The sequence below is a fragment of the Gambusia affinis genome, linkage group LG17 (assembly GCF_019740435.1).
Source record: "Gambusia affinis linkage group LG17, SWU_Gaff_1.0, whole genome shotgun sequence".
NCBI lineage: Eukaryota > Metazoa > Chordata > Actinopteri > Cyprinodontiformes > Poeciliidae > Gambusia > Gambusia affinis.
The window spans coordinates 25238061-25258021 of record NC_057884.1 but is presented as its reverse complement, the minus strand read 5'-3'; the positions used below and the strand labels follow the sequence as shown (position 1 = coordinate 25258021).

General features: G+C 41.0%; 1 long non-coding RNA gene across 6 annotated transcripts; it reads left to right on the top strand.

Annotated features, from left to right (window-relative positions):
* Positions 1-565: 565 nt before the first annotated feature.
* On the top strand, positions 566-19610 carry LOC122819383. 6 transcript variants are annotated; one of them, XR_006368598.1, is made up of 6 exons: positions 576-1036; positions 2001-2182; positions 2607-2667; positions 9387-9496; positions 19311-19370; positions 19554-19610. It is a non-coding gene; the product is annotated as an uncharacterized LOC122819383 (long non-coding RNA). The 6 variants fall into 6 exon arrangements; XR_006368601.1 differs by lacking the exon at positions 19554-19610 and having other exon boundaries at positions 576-641; positions 866-1036; positions 19311-19433; XR_006368597.1 differs by lacking the exon at positions 19554-19610 and having other exon boundaries at positions 566-641; positions 19311-19431.
* Positions 19611-19961: the final 351 nt, after the last annotated feature.

Here is a 19961-nt window from a genome sequence, read left to right as displayed (position 1 = left end):
AAATCCTTTGGGAATGTCTCACATTTTGTCATTAACACACTGAGGAGGCCACTGATAATCACTTTGCTTCTAAAAGTCACATCATGTGCTACTAATGTGGTTTCCCCTTTTTCCTAATTATCTCTTGATTAGAAATAATGTGGACAAACATTTAATGGATATGCATCGTGCAATGTTTGAAAAATCTAAAAGAAATCATTGAAAACATTTCTGTTACATTTTAGATGGACTGAACAAACCCGTTGCTCCATCAGCTGAGTGATACTTTAAACATCCGACAGAAACCTGGATCTCATCTTACTTTCATTCCTTCCATGGTTTTCACATAATCACAATTTAAATCTGATGATTTCTGCAGATTTTCCCACACAGGTTCTTAAAATCACTAATTATAAATAAACAGTAATAATAACAAAGTAATAGTTGTTTAAAAACATATATTTAGAATCAATTTCAGTCTTTCAGCAAAAGCACAAAGGATTTATAAAAAAAAAAATCTAATTAATAAATTAACAGTTTGAGTTTAGTGACGGTTGCTAGGCTACAGCACATGCGCCGAGGTTAGGGCGGGAATAGTCAACCCGGAAGGAGTGACCTCGCCCACCGGAAGACGCCCCCCTCCGTCAGGCTTCCTGGCGACGGTAAATAAATTAAACAATGAGCAAATGTTCAAGGCAGTGACGTTACATTAGCAGAGAAATAAACGTCCTGGTTTATCGGAGGGAAACGAGTTTAAACAACCGGGACATTTATCATTTATTTCGCTGAGTCATCGTGGCCAACAGACCAGCTACAGTAACGGCTCCATGTTTGCTTCAGTTCTGCTGTTAGTCTGAAATAGTTACAGAAACGTTATAAATCACAGGAGGCTGAAGTCTGATGGATCCGAAGACTTCAGGGAATCAAATGGATCCGATAAATGCGGAGCGCGGCCGGTTTTCAGTCTAAAAGAAATATTTTTCACGGGCCAAGATGGCGGCGGATGGGTGTGCTGTGGTGGCGTAGGGGACAGCGCGACGGATGTCGTCAACAAACGGTGAGCAAAGTCCGCTGGTCTCAGTGTTGATGTATTTTAGACTTTATCTCCAGTGCTGTTTATGTGACTCATTATTCTTTGTTTTTGTTTCAACAATGTTTATTGTTTTGTGTTGAAAAAGCAGCAAACTGTAAAGATTTTTAAATGGAAATGCTTAACATGGCCGCTGCCTCACAGTTGGTATCATTGACGGATGTTCAAGTTTACATGAACAGAATCCAGAACATTGTTTCCACGTGACTTCCGGTTTCTACTCAGCAACTGTTTGTTCAGGAAAAGGATTCAATCTCCATAGCAACTGGCAACTCAGCATCTGTTTCTCATGTTAATCCATCATAATCATATAGTTAAAAAAGAATCTGATGTTTCTGAAATGTTTATGATTTAGTGACAGTAGGCGGGTCATCAGTTTAATATTACAACCAGAATATCACTTTGTTTCAACCAAATGGAAGCGTTTGGTCATAATGACTGTCGTTACGTTAGGAGGAGAAAGTATAAGAATGTAAAAATGTTCTCATTGTTCTTTCATTCATCAAATGTCAGACAGAAAGGAGAAAATGTGTTTTATGCATCTGGTTTCTAAATGAAGCAGCAATCACTAAAGGTGGATGAAAACATAAATATTAAAGTAGAGTTTTACCTGGTTGCTCCGTGTTTAACCAGTCAATATCAATAAAGTTTATTTGTATAGAACATTTCATCAAAGTGCTTCACATCTTAAAAACACAAAAATAACAGTAATCAAAGCACATCATCAAAATTCAATCTTTCATTCATTCTGGTTCGGATAGAGTTAACGGTTAACCCTTCAGTCTGGACTGGAGGAACTCAGTGTTTCTGCTCTTTTACAGTTTTCTGGAAGTTTATTCCAGATTTGTGGAGAATAGAAGCTCCAACTGAAACATTGTGAAACATCAGCTCTGACTTTCCCTCTTTGTTTCTTGTGTTTTTGACTCTTCAGTCAGCCGTCGGTCCTGGCAGAGCAGACGGCGCTTCCTGCAGAGGGAAACGAGCGGCTCTGAGACGTGCGGCTATGTTTACAGCGTCTGTCAACACAATCATCGATGCATTTCACTTCAGTGAAACGTCTCCACCTGTTTCCCTCTGTTTCTGCTGACAGGAGCCTTGAGATGAGTTCTGCAGGTAAGAACTGTCAGAACGTGACATTTTAGAAACGATTATTTAAACTTCTACGCTTGTTCTGATCTGTTTGGACTCAGAAGAAAAAAAGCTCTTTTGTAAAACTGTTTGCTTCAGGAATATGACTGGAATGTGAATTAAAAGATGAAATGTATTCAGTGATTCATTGATTCTTTAAAGAAAAATCCTTCAGATCTGCTGCTGCTTTGATGATTTTACTGTGAGGTGATTAAAGATTTATGATATCTCACACAGTCGGTTTGTTTTTCTCATCTGTAATGGTTTTGCATGACAGTAAACATGTATTGATGCTGTGTGTGTGTGTGTGTGTGTGTGTGTGTGTGTGTGTGTGTGTGTGTGTGTGTGTGTGTGTGTGTGTGTGTGTGTGTGTGTGTGTGTGTGTGTGTGTGTGTGAAGCCCAGTGCAGGGTTCAGCCCGGTTCCCTCCACCTGTTGACTTCAGCCTCCATGTTTCTCCACATCAACCAGGTAAAGATCAGCAGAAACATGGAGGATTAAAGTCTGTGTGAATATTTACATCCAGATCCAGATCTGCTCTCACCTGTAAATATTCCTGATTGATTATGAGAATAAAGTTTAACATTAGCAGAATAAAAACAGAATATTACATAAATGACAGGTTATGAGACCCGGATCGTCTCTGGTTCTCTCAAACTGTCGTTTCAAAGTTCTACTGATGATGATTTAATGCTGATGAGTTAGAAGATTAAATATTTACTTATATATGCCGTCTTTTATAATATTATAGAATAACAGAATAATTTATGGGTAGCATGATATCTGAAAAGAAATATAGTAATACGCACCTTTACTTTCTTTCAATTTTCTTTCTCTGAATCTTGCATCTGGTCCCATAGAAATGAATACTATTTTCTTTGACTCCCCCTAGTGGTCTGGAGCACTTCCGTTTTCAACACTTTTTGTTTGCTGCATTTAATTTGTGCGCGTGTCTTTTTTTTGTTTGCATGTTTTCTCTTGCTGTCCATTTGCGCCTGTCGGCCACCGTAGGATGCCTTTACATGACAAAATGTTCACTTAGACGAGGAAAACTCAACACTGTCAGCTGGGTTCTTCCTCTGTGAAGCTTAATTCTAGTTCTGGATGGTTTCCATCAGTAATAAAGTGTTATTGAGCTGCAGACTGGATGTGACAGCAGAGCTGCTCCAGCTGTGAAGCTTCATTATGATGTGGATGGAGAATCTGCAGCTCTCGCTTTATCTGGATCCATCTGCCAGCTCTCCTCTCTGGCTGCTCTCCCAACAAAACAGACAAGCTGCTGCTAAATCCAGCTTCTCCTCTTCTTCTGCAGCAGATGTAGAGGTCAGAGGTCGAGACTTGTCTGCTTTTTATGAAGCTGCTCAGCAGGAGGTCAGAAACTGGATCAGATGTAAAAACCTGTTTATGGCTCTGATTCAGGAGGAAGAACCAGAACCAGATCCTCCTGCCTTCAGATGCTACCCCACAAATTCATTTCATTTTACATGTAAATAGTTATAAACTGTATAAAACATACGTACAGATTAGGATTAAATGAGCTCCTTCCTCCTCAGGTGTGTTATGGTTTGGTAACTGGTTTATTTGATGTCCCAGTTAAATTCCCACCTGTTGGCCGTTTGTAGAGTGTCTCCTCAGATTCACGGATGTTTTCTGTCTGTGACTCATAGAATTACATACTTTAAATAAAATCGTTTCATTTCTTTAATTTGTAGGTTTCCAGTTACTACAGGTTTCCAAACAGTTTGATTTCCGATTTGAACTGATTTTTATTTAAAAAATAGTTACAAATAAAAGATGATAGTTTCAAAATCTGTTTTATTTCAACCTTCTGTGAATTGACCTGAATTAAAGTCCAAATAATGAAAAGCTGTAAAACGTGATTATCAGACAAGATGGCCGCCTTCAATACAAAATCAAAACAAAATGAAGTTGATTTATTTCTGATCTCTACTGGAGCAGCAGGTGGATTTTCTGTTCACTATCAAATATGTTATTATTATTATTTTAAAAACTGACATGGAAACATAGATTACGGTGGGATTTTTATTTATTTGTCTGCGTCAGTCAAAGTGACTGCTTTAGTTTTTTTCTCCTGGCAGAACGACGCTCTTCTTCTTCTGCTGCTTTTAAGCTGCTCTCTTGCATTACCGCCACCTTGTGGCAGCAGCTTGTTAGACGTTGCTGCTGCTTTGGAAACAAGGTGGTAAAATCAGAATCGGTGCAGAGGCTGTTATGTTTCCTGTTTTTACTGAAAATCCTGAACATTTTACTGTTTTATCTCCAAGATCTGATAATCTCTTGGTTTCAAATTAATCTAAACTTTGTTGTTGTGATGTAAAAGTGTGACGACCTCCTCCTGAAGTGTTCAGTGTTTTAGTTGCGTTGGTGAGGAGTTAGTGAGGAAACACTGTTGCTGGCTTCACCTCCAGATCACAGGCGGTTAGAAAGAGTCGATCCAAGTTTAGATGTTCTGGATGAAGAGACGCTGCCGACCCAGAGCTGAGTGGACGGACCGTGTTTCCTGTTCTGATTGTGAGTGGAGAGAAGGAGGTCTGATGAAAATCAGAGCCTGAAGCCTGTTGGACTTTTAAACGTGACTGATTGGTTTAATGAGGTGGAAGCTGGTTTGTTCCTGTTGGAGGACGAGTCTCTCGTTAGACTCTGTCTGATGAGCGTTGCTGCAGTAAATGTCAGACATCTCCTCCGCATCGAGCCGGCGAGGTAATAAGCTGATGAGCTTCCTCACAGGATGGCGGCCCAACAGTCCGGTTCTGAAGGCCTTAATGACCCGCTCCCACTGGATCGGGTCGCTCTGCATGCTGGGAACAACAGCAGGACGTTAATTAACAGGCTGACCGTAACAAACGTTGGACAGGAATCTATAGGGCAGCGGATGCTGCAAGTTTAACTGAACTATCAGACTGTTTAGTTTCCGTTTAGTGCAGCTCCATTTAATGGGTGATAATGAATCCCAGCCTCTACTGGAGCGTCTCTTCTATGCACCTTATAATGCGGTAAATACAGTAACTTTTATCTGACTGGAAACAAGTTTTGTTCTCATAAACTGGTTTCTGTATGCGAGCCGCGGCAGCGGTTCTGATCCGCTCCGACACTCTGAACGCCTCATTCTGACATTAACATTCATGTGTCCTAAAAACGGCTCCATGAAGAGCAAACTCCCACTCTGCCTGCTTTAATACATAATGCTGTTTGTCACAATGTGGGTGTTTAATTCTGCAGCCGGCCCTTTAATTCCTCCACAGTCGGGCCATTATTAAAACAAGCGCAGCTCCTCCTGACTTTAACTCCAGTTTTCATCAGGCTGGTGAATTATTCCTGAAAATTCAAAACATTTCTGATGAAAACCAGCCTGGGTTCATTTCTTAGAACAGACTCTTAACAAATTTACTGCCTCTGATTGCTCTTCAACCAGCGGTTTGGTTTAACGGCTTGTTCATGGTCATGAAGTGGAAGCAAAACGATTCACAGCTTCACCATGAACAACTCAGGAAAGATAAGAGGAGCGGAGGAGCCAACGCCGGCCTGAACCCGACCCTGAGAGCGATCCAGAAACAAAACCAACATTTGGAAACAAAAACGAAGCAGAAACCGTCGAGGTAAAAACTGAACAGAACTCAGGTAAACGGGTCACAACGCTCGCCGTGTTTCAGAAACATCTGATCAGAAAAGGTTGATAGAAGTGGAAAATTCAGAATAACTTCCTGAATTTTATAAATATGTTTTCATGTTTGCTTTTCCTGAACAGTTAATGCACTAAAGAAGAGATGGAAACACATTTTCTGAATAAGTTTTGACTTGGTGAACCTTCCCTGTGCCTTACCAGAGGCATTAACTCAGAATGTATTTAACACATTAATAATGCATCATATGTAATAAAATACGATGCATTAGTAAAATATACATCCAGGTTTGAGCAACAAAGTTTGTTTTCATGTTCATGTAAAAACCTACAACTGTTTAACAAGCAAATATGTACAAAAATATGTAAAGTTTAGAATCTACGATCCATTTCTCTGAAAAATACTCCGGTGATTTGCTCAGTTTAAATAGTTTATGCTTGTTTTGTTGTTCAGTAGGTAAAAAATCACAGTATTTTGGCGATGGAGTAAAAAACAGATGGATTTCATCAGCGTGAAGTTATTTCCGTCTCTTTCATCCTTGGCTTTTCTCTCTCTCTCTGTGTCGCTCGCCCGCCTCAGGCCGTCCATTACATGCTCCTATTAGCCACACATCATCCCGTCGCCGTGGTAATGACTGCAGAAACACGCTGAATCCCATCATTTGCTTTGAGCGCGATTCTCCACGCTGCCCGGCCTTCGGTGCGTTCAGCCTGGAGCTCCGGCGGCTCGTCAGCTGGAAACGGCTAATCTGCCTAATCCGCTCTGATCTGCCGCCGAGCCCAGATCACCGCAGATTAGGAAGCACTTGTTGCAGGAAGTGATGAACTCTGCTACAGGAAGTGATGAACTCTGTAGCAGGAAGTGATGAACTCTGTAGCAGGAAGTGATGAACGCTGTAGCAGGAAGTGATGAACTCTGTAGCAGGAAGTGATGAACTCTGTAGCAGGAAGTGATGAACTCTGCTACAGGAAGTGATGAACTCTGCTACAGGAAGTGATGAACTCTGCTACAGGAAGTGATGAACGCTGTAGCAGGAAGTGATAAACTCTGTAGCAGGAAGTGATGAACTCTGCAGCAGGAAGTGATAAACTCTGTAGCAGGAAGTGATGAACTGCAGCAGGAAGTGATGAACTGCGACAGGAAGTGATGAACTCTGTAGCAGGAAGTGATGAACTCTGTAGCAGGAAGTGATGAACTGCAGCAGGAAGTGATGAACTGCGACAGGAAGTGATGAACTCTGCTGCAGGAAGTGATGAACTCTGCAGCAGGAAGTGATGAACTCTGTAGCAGGAAGTGATGAACTCTGTAGCAGGAAGTGATGAACTCTGTAGCAGGAAGTGATGAACTCTGTAGCAGGAAGTGATGAACGCTGTAGCAGGAAGTGATGAACTCTGTAGCAGGAAGTGATGAACTCTGTAGCAGGAAGTGATGAACGCTGTAGCAGGAAGTGATAAACTCTGTAGCAGGAAGTGATGAACGCTGTAGCAGGAAGTGATAAACTCTGCAGCAGGAAGTGATGAACTCTGCAGCAGGAAGTGATGAACGCTGTAGCAGGAAGTGATGAACGTTGTAGCAGGAAGTGATGAAAGCTGTAGCAGGAAGTGATGAACTCTGCAGCAGGAAGTGATAAACTCTGCAGCAGGAAGTGATGAACTCTGCTGCAGGAAGTGATGAACGCTGTAGCAGGAAGTGATGAACTCTGTAGCAGGAAGTGATGAACTCTCTACACTCTAAACACAGAGAAATATCGTCTCCTCTCTGGAAAAACAGTCCTTCAGTTTGTCACATAAATTATAAGTTTTTCCACTTGATCTTATGACTAACAGGACGCACCAACTCACTCCCAGTTCAATTTATCAACTATAAAACCAGCTTAATCTTACTGATGTATAAAACCCATTTAAAATAAACCCCTGTAAGCCTGGAGGGGGCAAGTAAAGCCTGGCAGACTGCCAGGCTGTGGGGAACAGCCACTGCAAAACGCAAAATATTACCAAGTATTTTAGTTTTGTTTCTTATGCAAATATCTTAGTTCACTTAAAATAAGAAAACAAACTTACAAGTAACATTTGAGAAAGATGTAGCAGCTGGTTTTAAATTGGCAGAAAAATTAACTTTTAACAAGATATTTTCTCCATGTCTTTAGTGAAATAATCTATGAAACTAGAACTTTTTCATCAATATTAAGAAATTATTGACTTAAAACAAGCTGCTGTATCTTGATAAACTGATTTAAAAGTTAGTTTTGTTTTATTTCAAGTGAATTAAGATATTTGCGCTAGAAACTAAATCCAAAATACTTGGTAATATTTTTTTTTCAGTGCTGGAAAGCAAAAGTAAAAACGAGAGAAAAGTTGATTTACTTAGAACCATCAAATTTTCTGGTCTGAAAATGAAAGCAGTAAAATTTTACGGGGATCTGTTGGTTTACTGATGAATGGAAACATGTGACCAGAGTGTAAACATCGATGTTCTGGGTTTGTTTACAAACATGAAAAGATCCAAACTCCAGCGGTTCTGCTTTACAAGCCGCATTCAAAGAAACAATGAATGAATCATTTCCTGGAGAGAAAACAACAGGCGTCCTGCTGGGCGCCACGTTAATAATAAAACAAACGTCTCTGCCTCCTTCATCTGGGAGCAAATTCCCTCAACTTGTTTCTGCTCAACTTCCTGTTTCACTTTCTGCTTCCTTTTCCTCAACGCCACTGAATAAAAACTCATCCTCTGATTCACTGACGTATGATGCAAACGCTGCAACGGGTTTATTATTTCATCCAGTGTTGAATCCATTATTCACACAGATCTTCACTGCTAAAGCTAAATGATCATATTTTCATTTCCAGGCAGAGTGTGACACACACACACACACACACACACACACACACACACACACACACACACACACCCCAGGGCGTTTCAGTCGTCCTGCCGCCATCGTCCATCCGGGTTCCTGAGTCTCAGACCGTCTGCAGTCACACATACAGAAATACAACCTGCTTATATTTCAGTTTGGATTTTAATTTAAGCTTCTGGTGTCAAACTGGAGGCCTGAGGGCCAAACCTGGGCCGCCGTAGCTTCTTGTGTGGCCCTCTAGACTCCAGAGAATTGCAGAAATAAATGTGATTAAATATTGTTTAATCAATCAAATCAAACCAGTTTCTGTTTGTTGCCGAATTGCTAAACACTTTTTCATGCTAATGCACAATTATGAGTTTATTGCTAATTTTCTGCAAAGAATGGTCAAAAACATTAACAGATGCCAACGCCCACCTGCAGGGGGCAGCATTTCTTCTCCGCTCCCTCAGCTGTAACAATAATCATACTTATAAAGCCCAAATATCACAGACGTCTTTGTCAGTGATTTTAACTGTAAAAGTAAATCAGAACATCTAAATATTAACTTGTTTTTTTTGCAGTTGGTGTTTTTATTTACTTGGATAATCCTGTTGGGTTTTATGGCCGATGGGATCGCGGCTGCAGTTGGTCTGACAGGAAGTGAGTTTTAAAGCCTTCCTGCTGATTTCTCTGTAACGTGTCGTCAGCAGCTCCCAGCGGCGGAACCGACTGAACCGGACCCGTCCAGGCAGAAATGCATCCAGAAAGCTCAGCGGCCCTGAAGGAGCGCCGCGGCGGCGTTGGGACGATCCGCTGCCAGGTAACGTCTGAAACTGTTTCCTGTTTCTGGACGTAAAGCAGAGATTCTTTGGCTCCGGTCCGGTCCGGTTTAGTCTGGTCCGGTCCTGTTCAGTCCGGTCCGGTTTCTGCTTCTGAGCCATTTGCTGCAGATGATGTGTGTGTGACGGGGAAGAGGATCTTCCATTATAGATCTGACCCGCGGGTCGCACACACACACACACACACACACACACACACACACACACACACTGCGCCAGCTGAAGGAAGCTGACCATTAGTTTCCTCTCCATCACACCACCTGCTGACTGTAGTTGTCTCTCTTTGATTTATCTGCCTCTGCTGATTGAGTGGTTGTGTGTGTGTGTGTGTGTGTGTGTGCGTGTGTGTGTGTGTGCGTGTGTGTGTGTGTGTGTGTGTGTAAAGCCGTTCGGACTCTCCTGATTATCTGGACTGACAGTTGACCTTCAGCCGAGCCGCTGCTGCTCTGGTCCAGGCCGGTGTTTGGTTTTTCTGGGATGATGGCCTGATAATCCTCTCCTCGGTAACAGTGGTCGACTCCAGGTTATCTTCATTTAAGCGCTTCGGTCGCCTCCAGTTAATAATACTTGACATTTAGTGAAGAAAAGCCGCCCAGGCGCTGGGAAAACGTCGAGCTGTTGGGAGTTCAGACGTCTGTGTCTGAATCAATCGTCTCGGTTTCTGAAAGCCTTGAACCTCCTGCTGCTGGAGGAGTTTCATGTTTTAGTTTATTTATGACTGGAACCATTTAACTCGTCACACAGGATTAATTTGTTTTCCTTTTAATCTCAGATTACAGCAGATATTAAACTCAAACAGCAGCTGCACCTTTCTGGCCCTTCCAGGCTGCCTTACTCAGAACCTTTCTGGTGACATTTCTGAAACTTTCATAGTTTTAGATCAGGGGGGTCCAACGTGTGGCTCGGGGGCCATTTGTGGCCCTTGGACTATTTTTTTTTTTGCAGCCCCCGACTGCATGATGTAACTTTATAAAATGTACAACAAAGAATTAAACTTTTAATAACTTTTATAATAAGTGGAGCCTCGTTTATTCAGAAACTCCTACAGAAAATCCAACTTTGCTGCACAAAAATCATCTTTTATTATTTGTTAAAATCAGAAAGTGATCCTAGTTCAGTTCTTATAACGAAGAATAATCAAACCCTGGACAAGCAGAAAACTAGATTGTTTTATTTTAATACAGCAAACATTAAAAATTATTTTAAAGTTGTGGATCTGTAACACTAATCTGAACACAAGAACTGAATTTTATTGGTTTTTTTTTTCATTTTGCTGATATTTATTGATAAATCAAACTTTTTTAACAATAAATGAGAAAATCTGGGTAAAAATCCAGATTTATCAGAATAAATGATTATTTTTAATCAGTGTGGAGCAGCGATGGTGTAAGCAGCGACCAGCATGAGCGCCACTGTGGTGTCATCAGGCAGTAACTGGAGCGCCTGACAGCATCAGATGGTTGCCATGTCAACAAGCTGTGGTTTAGATTCATAGAAGAATAATGATAAATAATACGGTGCAGCTGATTCTGGATTAGAGCTTCATCTGTCAGCTGATATTCCCGCCGTCTCTCTCCCTCTCTCCCCTCTGTTGATCGCCCTCCCACTCCCACTGGGAGAGAGTCTCTGCTTCCCAGTCCGTCCACGCGCCTGCGGTCTGCAGCAGCCGCCGTTCGATGAGAACATTCAGCTAAATGTCTGATCGATAGGCGCTGGCAGCTCCGCCGCCGCCGCAGCCAGAATACTGACGAGCCTCCGCACATGCTCAGTTCGCTCCGTCTGCTGACAGACATCCAGCTGAGCAAGACTCAACTCCTGTAACAGAGGATTATCTTTTAGTATTTAGTGTTTGTTCTGGTTATTAAACATAAACGTTAAAAGCAGATTTAACTGGAACTCATCGACCTGCAGATGAAGATTGAAGAGTTTAGAATCTGGAAATGTTTTCATCACAACTGATCTTCCTCTCTGAGAACTGCATATTTTAATAGTTCAGACACTAAATATACATTAATATGCATCAACTGTGTTAGCGCTAACAGAGAAGCTAACATGTTCAGTCCTCGAAACACTGGTAGTAATTTACCCAGAAGGAAAATGTTCAGGACCGATCAGCTGATCTGTTTAACTGGATAATAACTGGATAATAACTGGATAATAACTGTATAATAACTGGATAATAACTGTATAATAACTGGATAATAACTGTATAATAACTGGACAATAACTGGATAATAACTGGATAATAACTGGATAATAACTGGGTAATAACTGGGTAATAACTGGATAATAACTGGACAATAACTGGATAATAACTGGATAATAACTGGATAATAACTGTATAATAACTGGATACTAGAGATGCTTAATTGGATCATTTGTTTTGTTTGTTACATCATTTGAACCTGATGAAGCTACAACTCTTCCTCTTGAGGAGTGAGAAGAGTTAATCAATTATTATTATGAGCATTTATTGATTAATCAGATTCTCAAGCTACAGTTTTTATTTAAACCATTTGAGTTTGTTTTCTCCTTTAGAGACACATTAAAAATACAAATAATTCATTTTTAAATACAAAAATAAACATTTTAAAATGCAAGAACAGCACTCGTTTAGTAAACAGTAGATAATTTGAAGAAAAGATTTTATGTTAAATTCTAAGTCCATTTATTTTCTGCTCTGAATGTTTTCTTAACAAATCATCTTTGTTGAGTCGATATTCTCCAGTAAACAACTGAAGAATCACTAAATTAGTTGAGGATTATATAAATGATTAATCTGATTAATCGTTTCAGCTCCGGTTGTGGGTTAAAATCCTGTTTCCTCCTGCAGATGAACCTTCATAAACCTGAGGTTCTCAGTTGTTCCAGCAGTAACAGGGTTCAGGTTTGGACTTTGTTTAAGCTCTCTGCAGCGCCGGAGTCGCTCGGCATTGAACCTGCGTAGGCGGCGCTCTAATTACTCCTTTCTGTTGGGTGTCACTGGATCACTGGATGCTTTTCTTCAGCACGTCACTTATAAACTTGTTATTCTTGGTTTTGAAACCTGACCAGAGGTTTTCTCATCCTTCCTCTCCTCTAGGAGCCAAATCTTCCTCTTCCTCCTCCTCCTCCTCCTCGCCTCTCTGCTGCTCTTTGTTTTGCAGATACCATCCGACTTTCTGCCGACACAAACAGAAGCTTGTTGAGTCCATTTAGCTGCTGTTTGGTAGCGGCTGCATTAAGGCCTTATCAGGCGCAGCAACACTGCTAATAAACTGATAACGCCTCGCAGCATCGATTTCAGGCTCAAACGAGCCAACTTTATCCAACCTTACTGCTGACAGGAAGTGAGCTTTACATGCGTACAGACATGGAGGATAATCCTGCACCTAATCACGCCTCTGGGTTTAAATCAGGGGTCTCAGACTCGCGGCCCGCGGGCCAACTGCGGCCCTCGGGACGATAGTTTGTGGCCCCCACCTTAATATGAAAGTTTAATGTTAGTGTGGCCCGCGAGCAGTGATGTCAGTAACGCGTTAATTTGTAACGCGTTACTGACGTCGGACCACTTTTTTCCGTAATGAGTAATCTAACGCGTTGCTATTTCAAATCCAGTAGTCAGACTACAGTTAGGCTACTTATCAAAATCATTTTTGCGTTACTATCTTCTTTTGTTATTTAATCGTATTTCCTCGACGCGTCTTGTCGAGTGACCGACGTCTCTATGCGACAGAAATGTAAACAATGGAGGGAGATGCGCATTTTGTTGGTGGAAAAACTGGAACTATTTTGAGATTCTGCCGCCAAGTCCGATTATTATAAGCGGCTTTGGGCTTCATTTTTTAAAGTCGCTTGCCGATTTAATGAATGGCGGGTTGCGCTTTTTGAGCTCGTTTTTGAACGTGAAGTTACTCATTTGGGGTTGGGAATAAGCAGAGACTCATAATAAATCCCAGAATTTGTCCGTCATTAAGGTAGTTTTAGTCAGTCTCTCCTGTCCATCATTTCTCAGATGATCGTCCCGCTGTGTCTTTGTTAATGTCAAGTTAATGTATTACCTCTGAATGACGTCGAGCTTCGCGTTGCGCTCCAGAAAACTACAAACATCGAGACTAATTTAAACAGCGCAATAAACGTGAAAACAGCCACGAATGAACGTGTCCGTAGTTTCCAATAATTATAATGGCAACTTAATTCTAATTATTAAGATAAGTGTCGTAAATCTGTGCAGCCATCTGAGCTGTGGAGCTGCAGGAGGAGCTCTGTGCGCTGTGACACCAAATGCAGGGCCGTAACGCAGAACCTGGAGGCTGGGGGGCGGAGGGGGACTTTAAAATCCTTCTTAGAGTTTTCCAGACAACAGTGGACCACACAAATTACTCACGTTTTTTATTTTTCTACAATCTCCTCTTCAGTTCAACCTTATCAGTGGAGACACATTGTTGATGTTACCATTATAAAATAGCTTACAAAAAAGTATTGGCAAAGCTCAATGTGATTTTCACAGGAGGCGGAGCGTTGTTGTTAGCAGCTGCTGAAAGTAACTAAAAAGTTACTTTTAGTGTAACTTAGTTACTTTCCAAATCAAGTAGTCAGTAATCTAACTAAGTTACTTTTTCAAGGAGTAATCAGTAGTCTGATTAAAGTTACTTTTTCAAAGTAACTATACCAACACTGCCCGCGAGTTTGATATGATTGGCACTTTTCAGTGTTGTGTGCGGAGCTGAACTAACTTACCAATCACAGTGCTTCAAATGGAGCTCATTGACCAAGAGTGCCTCTGAACTCAAAGCCAAGTTCAGGGAGGTGAGTGGAAAAACAGACAAGCTTGGGCAATTTTTGAGAGAATTGCCACCCAGCTTCCCTGAGCTTTCCCAATGTTCAAGCGACCATGTGTCTTTTTGGGAGCACATACTTGTGCAAAAGCTCTTCTCTACCTTGAACTTCAATAAGTCCAAGTACAGGTCCAGACTTACTGAGAGCATCTTCAAGCTCTACTTAGGGTCTCAACAGCGTCCTCCCTTAAGCCAAATGTGGCTCAGCTATGCGAGAGGAAGCGCTGCCAGACCTCTAGCAGTAAGAAGTAGGCAGAAGAAACAGTTTATAAACTGTTATATTCATAACAGTTTATGTTCAATGTTCCATTCATGTTCAGAAAGTTAAAGGTTAAAGAACTGTTAATACAGCCATTTGAATCTGAATTATAATAATTACATTTATCTAGTCTTCTATAGCTGCTGTGTTATTATTATATTTTATTTATTTATTACTGATTAATTTTTTTTCTTATGAATTGTTAATTTATTTATTTTTTCATCTTATTTTGTGTTTAAAAAATAAAAATAAAGACATTTGATAACATTGGAATGTTTTTGTAAGAGCTTTTCTTGTGGAAAACCCGATGCGGCCCAGCCTCACCCAGACTCTACCTCCATCGGCCCCCAGGGAAATTGAGTTTGAGACCCCTGGTTTAAATAGATCCAAGGTTCAGCTTAGAAAGGATCAAATGTTGGAGGAATCTCCAGAAAACAAACATTTTCACTCATTTATTTCACTTATTTTACATGTAACTTCAATAATTATTACAGCTGGATGTAAATATCTCTGAGCAAACTTCTCCTGGACCTTAAAAAGTCTTAAATTTAAGCATCTACACAAAGGCCTTAAAAACTCTTAAATTTGTTTAAAAATGAAGTTATTCAAACCTCTTCAGTTTTGACACATTTTGTGTATTTTTCCTCACTGGACTTTTCTGTCAGGCAGAAGTTTGAGTCACACTCAGACCTTATTGTGCTGTTACTCGAGAAGCTACGGCTAACTCACTGCTAAGTCACTGCTAGCTAGCTTTTTGACTGTTTTAGATAAGTTCAAATATATCATCAGCTAAATGGACAGAATTTGTAGATTTCTGTGGAACTACAGGTTTTAAATTCCCCTAACAAGAATCCTAAAAAGGTCTTAGAATGTCTTAAATTCATTTTTAAAACTAAGTTGGCCTTAAATACGCAGATCACTGGTCTTATATTGTTTTCGCGGCTAGATTGTTTAATCTTCTATGTTCTGTGCATTTTTTTATTACAGGCAAAATTTTGAGTGGCTCTTAACATCATTGCGTTCTGTGACTCTACCGCTAACTCACTGCTAACATGCCCTGCTAACATACCCTGCTAGCTAGCTAGCTAGGGCTAGCTTGGTTAAGTGCAAATGTATCAGCAGTTGTCTGGACGACGTTTGTACATTTCTATGGAGTCTTAAAATTCATTCATGATGGAACTAAAAAGGTCTTAAAAAGTCTTAAATTCATGGATTTAAAATAAAAGCTTTAAAGGAGCCAGAGAGATGTTTAGAGTTTGTCCCATTTGGCTGTGACTCAGGAAAAAGGCCTTTAGTTTAACTTAATGTTGAGATATTTTCTTCTGTGTTTAACTCTCCGGTAAAAATCATTCAGTGGAAGGAAAACAACTTCTGCTGCAAATGAACGTTTTTCCTGCTAGTTTCTGTTGTTCAGGTTCTGCTGAATGAACTCTTGGTTTGGTTTAAAGTCTGATAAAATGACTCTGAACTCCAGAGTCACGTCACCATTCAGACATTTAATGTTTCACTTTAATGAGCCTCGTTTAAATGGATTTTCTGCATTGTGTTGCTTACAGAACATTTTGCCCGTATTTGCAGAAAAGTTGCAGCATAAACAGTCTGCTGTATTCATACATATTGAGATGTGCAATAATTCCTAGACATTAATTCAAATCAAGCCCCTTAATTAAGAACTGCTGAATTCGTTCCTGATTTGAATAAAGAGCCAGAAGCTGATCTTTCTCTGCAGCTTTGTTTGGTCTTCCTGTCTGTGTCTGGATGATAGAGGAAGCTAATTAAAGTGACTCCTCGTGTGCTAACACTGTCATTCTGAGGATCCAATTAATTAGCCTTTATTAAAGAACTCATTACATTCACACTTCTTTGTGTTTGTTGGAGTGCGGTGACGAGTTGGTGCAGAGGAATTCGAAGTGGCGGCCGAACAGAACAGGTGAGCAGTTACCTGAGGACAGCGGCGTCCGCTCCCCTCACTGCGACTGGACGCAGTCCAGCATGAACATCAACATCTTACCTTCTCTGGTTTCACCTCCACCAGCTGGTTCTGAGTCAAACCAACCTGTTCCCCTCCTGGCCTGTGGGGGCGCTGCACCAACAACCACTGAAGGAAACCACACAGAAACCTCTGAAGACACTGAGAGCAACTTCCTTCTTCACCAGATGGAAACAAGATGGAGGCGTCAGATTTTAGTGTTGGAGGATTTCTCTTTAGTCTTTGGCTGAAGACCAGGAGACATTTCTGCTGCTAGCGCTAGGCTAGCACGTTAGCTTTGGTTGGATTTACCCAGAATGCCCTGCGCTGTAGTCTACTTCCTGCTTTTGGAGCGGTTTCCGGTCCGCTTGGCGTTCACATTCAAACCGAACTAGAGTTAGGTTATCGTTCACATCTCACCAACCGGACCGGACTTCCTAGACTAACGGACTGGATTTGGGTTGAAGCAGCTCTGATGTAATCTGGTGGGAATAAACCAGAGAAGAAGAGGTTCCTGTTGATGACAGGAAGTCAGGAGGAAATGATTTGGTGATGAACTGGAAGCAGTAGGCGTGTAGAAGGTGTTCTGGTCAGACTGGGAGCATTAAACTGGGAACAAACGCTGTACGTCATCCAGGAATTCATCCTGTTGATACAAAGTGTGACTTTTATCAGCAGTGAACTCCAAAGCTACGCAAAACAAATACGACTTTTTAACGGCAGTGCCTCATTCATAAAGTCATATTTTGTTCTCTTCTTGTGAATCTGAATCACTTTGGATCCTTTTTTTCCTTCTGGTGACGATTTGTTTAAAATCTGAACCATTTTAAAGTTTCTATTTCTGACTATTAATGTATTATTATGTTTCTCTCTCACTGTGAGTCTACGCTCTACGGATTATTTCTGTTTTTATTAATTATTGCCTTTAATCGTATAAAAATCGTACCTTTTTTAACACTTGCTGTCGTTTTGAAGCGATGGGTTTCTGTGGATTGATTATTATCTGCTGCTTGAAGCGTCGTTGCTGAGAAGCTGAATGAGGAGAAATCAGCTTCATTTGTCTAAAAGCTGTTTTGGCTTCTTTTGATGCCTCTGCTGAGGAAGCGCCGGCTGCCAGCGTCTCCAAGCTGTTCAACGTCATCAGGAGTTTTTATTCCATCTCACCTGAAATGGACTCAACATTTCCTTCCTTCATTGGAAAAATGGCTCCTAGTAGAAATAATGTCTCTGTTCATTCCTGCTTCATCTCAGCCGGTTATGTTAGATCATTTCCTGTTTCTCTGCCTGAACGAACCAAACCTCCATGAAACTCTGAGATGTTAATGACGTCCAGCTCTTCAGGCCACTCCGCCATTTTGGATGTTAAAGCAACCTTTGCATGCATTAACTTCTGTAAAATTAGTCACAATGTGTCTAATGTTGCTTTTATTTAGTTGATTTCAGTGTAAAATGGTGGCAGGATGCTCTGTGGGCGGCTACACAAACTTTAAATCTTATTCTAATCCTTTTGATGAGAAAAGGAGACAGTGATGGACATCAGCCGTCTGTGCTGAGCAAAGATTAACCTTCATATTGAGAAAGACTAGTAAGTTAGTAATTAGTAATGATGGGTTATGAAGAAGAAGTTTTGTTTCTAATCATGAGTAACAATGAGGAAAACGTCCCTCCATCATGTAGCCTAGCATGTACAAAAACAAACTGGTTAGCATCTGGACTTTGTTTTAAGTCAGAATTTAAATTATGTTCAGCAGATTTGATCAAGTTAACAGAGAGAGAGAGAGAGAGAGAGAGAGAGAGAGAGACAGACAGAGAGAGACAGAGAAAGAGAGAGAGAGAGAGAGAGAGAGAGAGAGAGAGAGAGAGAGAGAGAGAGAGAGAAATGTTTGGGTCGACTTTTTATCTAAATCCAACTTCTGTAAATATCGTTGTCTGCAGCTGCTTTTCCTTTCACCATAGAGTTGCTCAGTTTGATATTTTGACATTAAATCTGCTCAATTTTCTCTCTGCTACCCTGCAGCTAGCATAGCCAATCATGAATGCTAAGGCTAGTTATCTTAGCCACAGAAAACAGGGGTTTAACAGTGAGTTGTTTCTCTGTTTTTAGCTCATTTAGGAGCAAGTACATGAGGATGATTGTCAGCGCTAAGCCCCTCCTCCTGGCTCTGATTGGTCGTTAGCAGTGATTTTCTTCTAACAGTAAAATTTGCTCTGGGAGGAGGTGGAGATCGATCTCTCCTCAGATTATCTGTCTCAAAACAAACTGTCTCAACACAGACAGTTTATAAAACTTGCGTACTGCACCTTTAAAATCCAATATGGCTGCTGTTTTGCCCCGTTAGCTGACTCAGCAGAAATGTAAATGTTTCCTGTTTCTCAGTGAATCTCGGTTCTCGTTAAAGACGCAGCTTCAGCTCTTTACGGGTCGTTAGCGACTCGTCTGTGAGTGGAGGATCTGCTGCGCTGTGATTGGCTGAGGGAGTTAAATGAAGAGAAGTTGTTGAGTCAGAATCTGGCGGCGCTGGAACGAACCCAAAGCCTGACCTTTGTTGGTTTCTCCTGGCCTCGTTAAACAGACTAACAAGAGGCGCCGACTGACACTTCTCCACTTAATGAGAAGAATCTGAACCGCAGAGACTTTGAGTTGTTATCCTGTCAGTCAGTCGATGCTCCACAGATCTCACTGAAAATACTTTCATTTACTGTTTTCTGCCCCTGTAGGATGAATCTTTACTGGTAATATTTGTTTGTAGGTTGGATGAAATCCGTTCTGAGCTCTGAGCAGATCCTGGTGCTGCTCTGGATGAACTTAGGTTGTAAAAATTATTTACTTTAAACAAACTCCTGTAAATTAGTTTAGTCTTATTTCAGGTGCATTAAGATATCTGCACTAAAAACTAGACCAAGATACTTGGTAAGATTTTGTGTTTTTGCAGTGTAAAGTAATGCACATCTTTATTTTTGCTGTCTAACTTTGTGACTTTATCTCCTGTCAGACCATCCAGCTCCATCCTGTCTCTGTTTTAGATCAACGAATGCAACAGTAAAGTTAAATAAAACACGTTTTTATGGAGGAACATGTTTAATATCAGCCTCAGCACCAGGGAGCTTCTTCCAATAAGAGCCGGCATGTCGGCGCGTGTCGGCCTTCACAACGCAGGCTTTTAATTTCCCGTCCGATATTAATATCCGCTCTCAGACGAGCGCGCGTACGGCTTCATTGTCGGTTTCATTATCTGCCCTGCGGCCGCTCTGCAGATCCACGCTGCTGATGAAAACACAAGCAGAGAAAATAATCCGACCTGAGAGCAGGAAAAACAGAAATAGATGCAGAAGATTTGACTCCTTTGAATAGAGACGTCCAGTTAGAGCTGCAGCAGGTGGGTCTCCACTGAAACCACCAA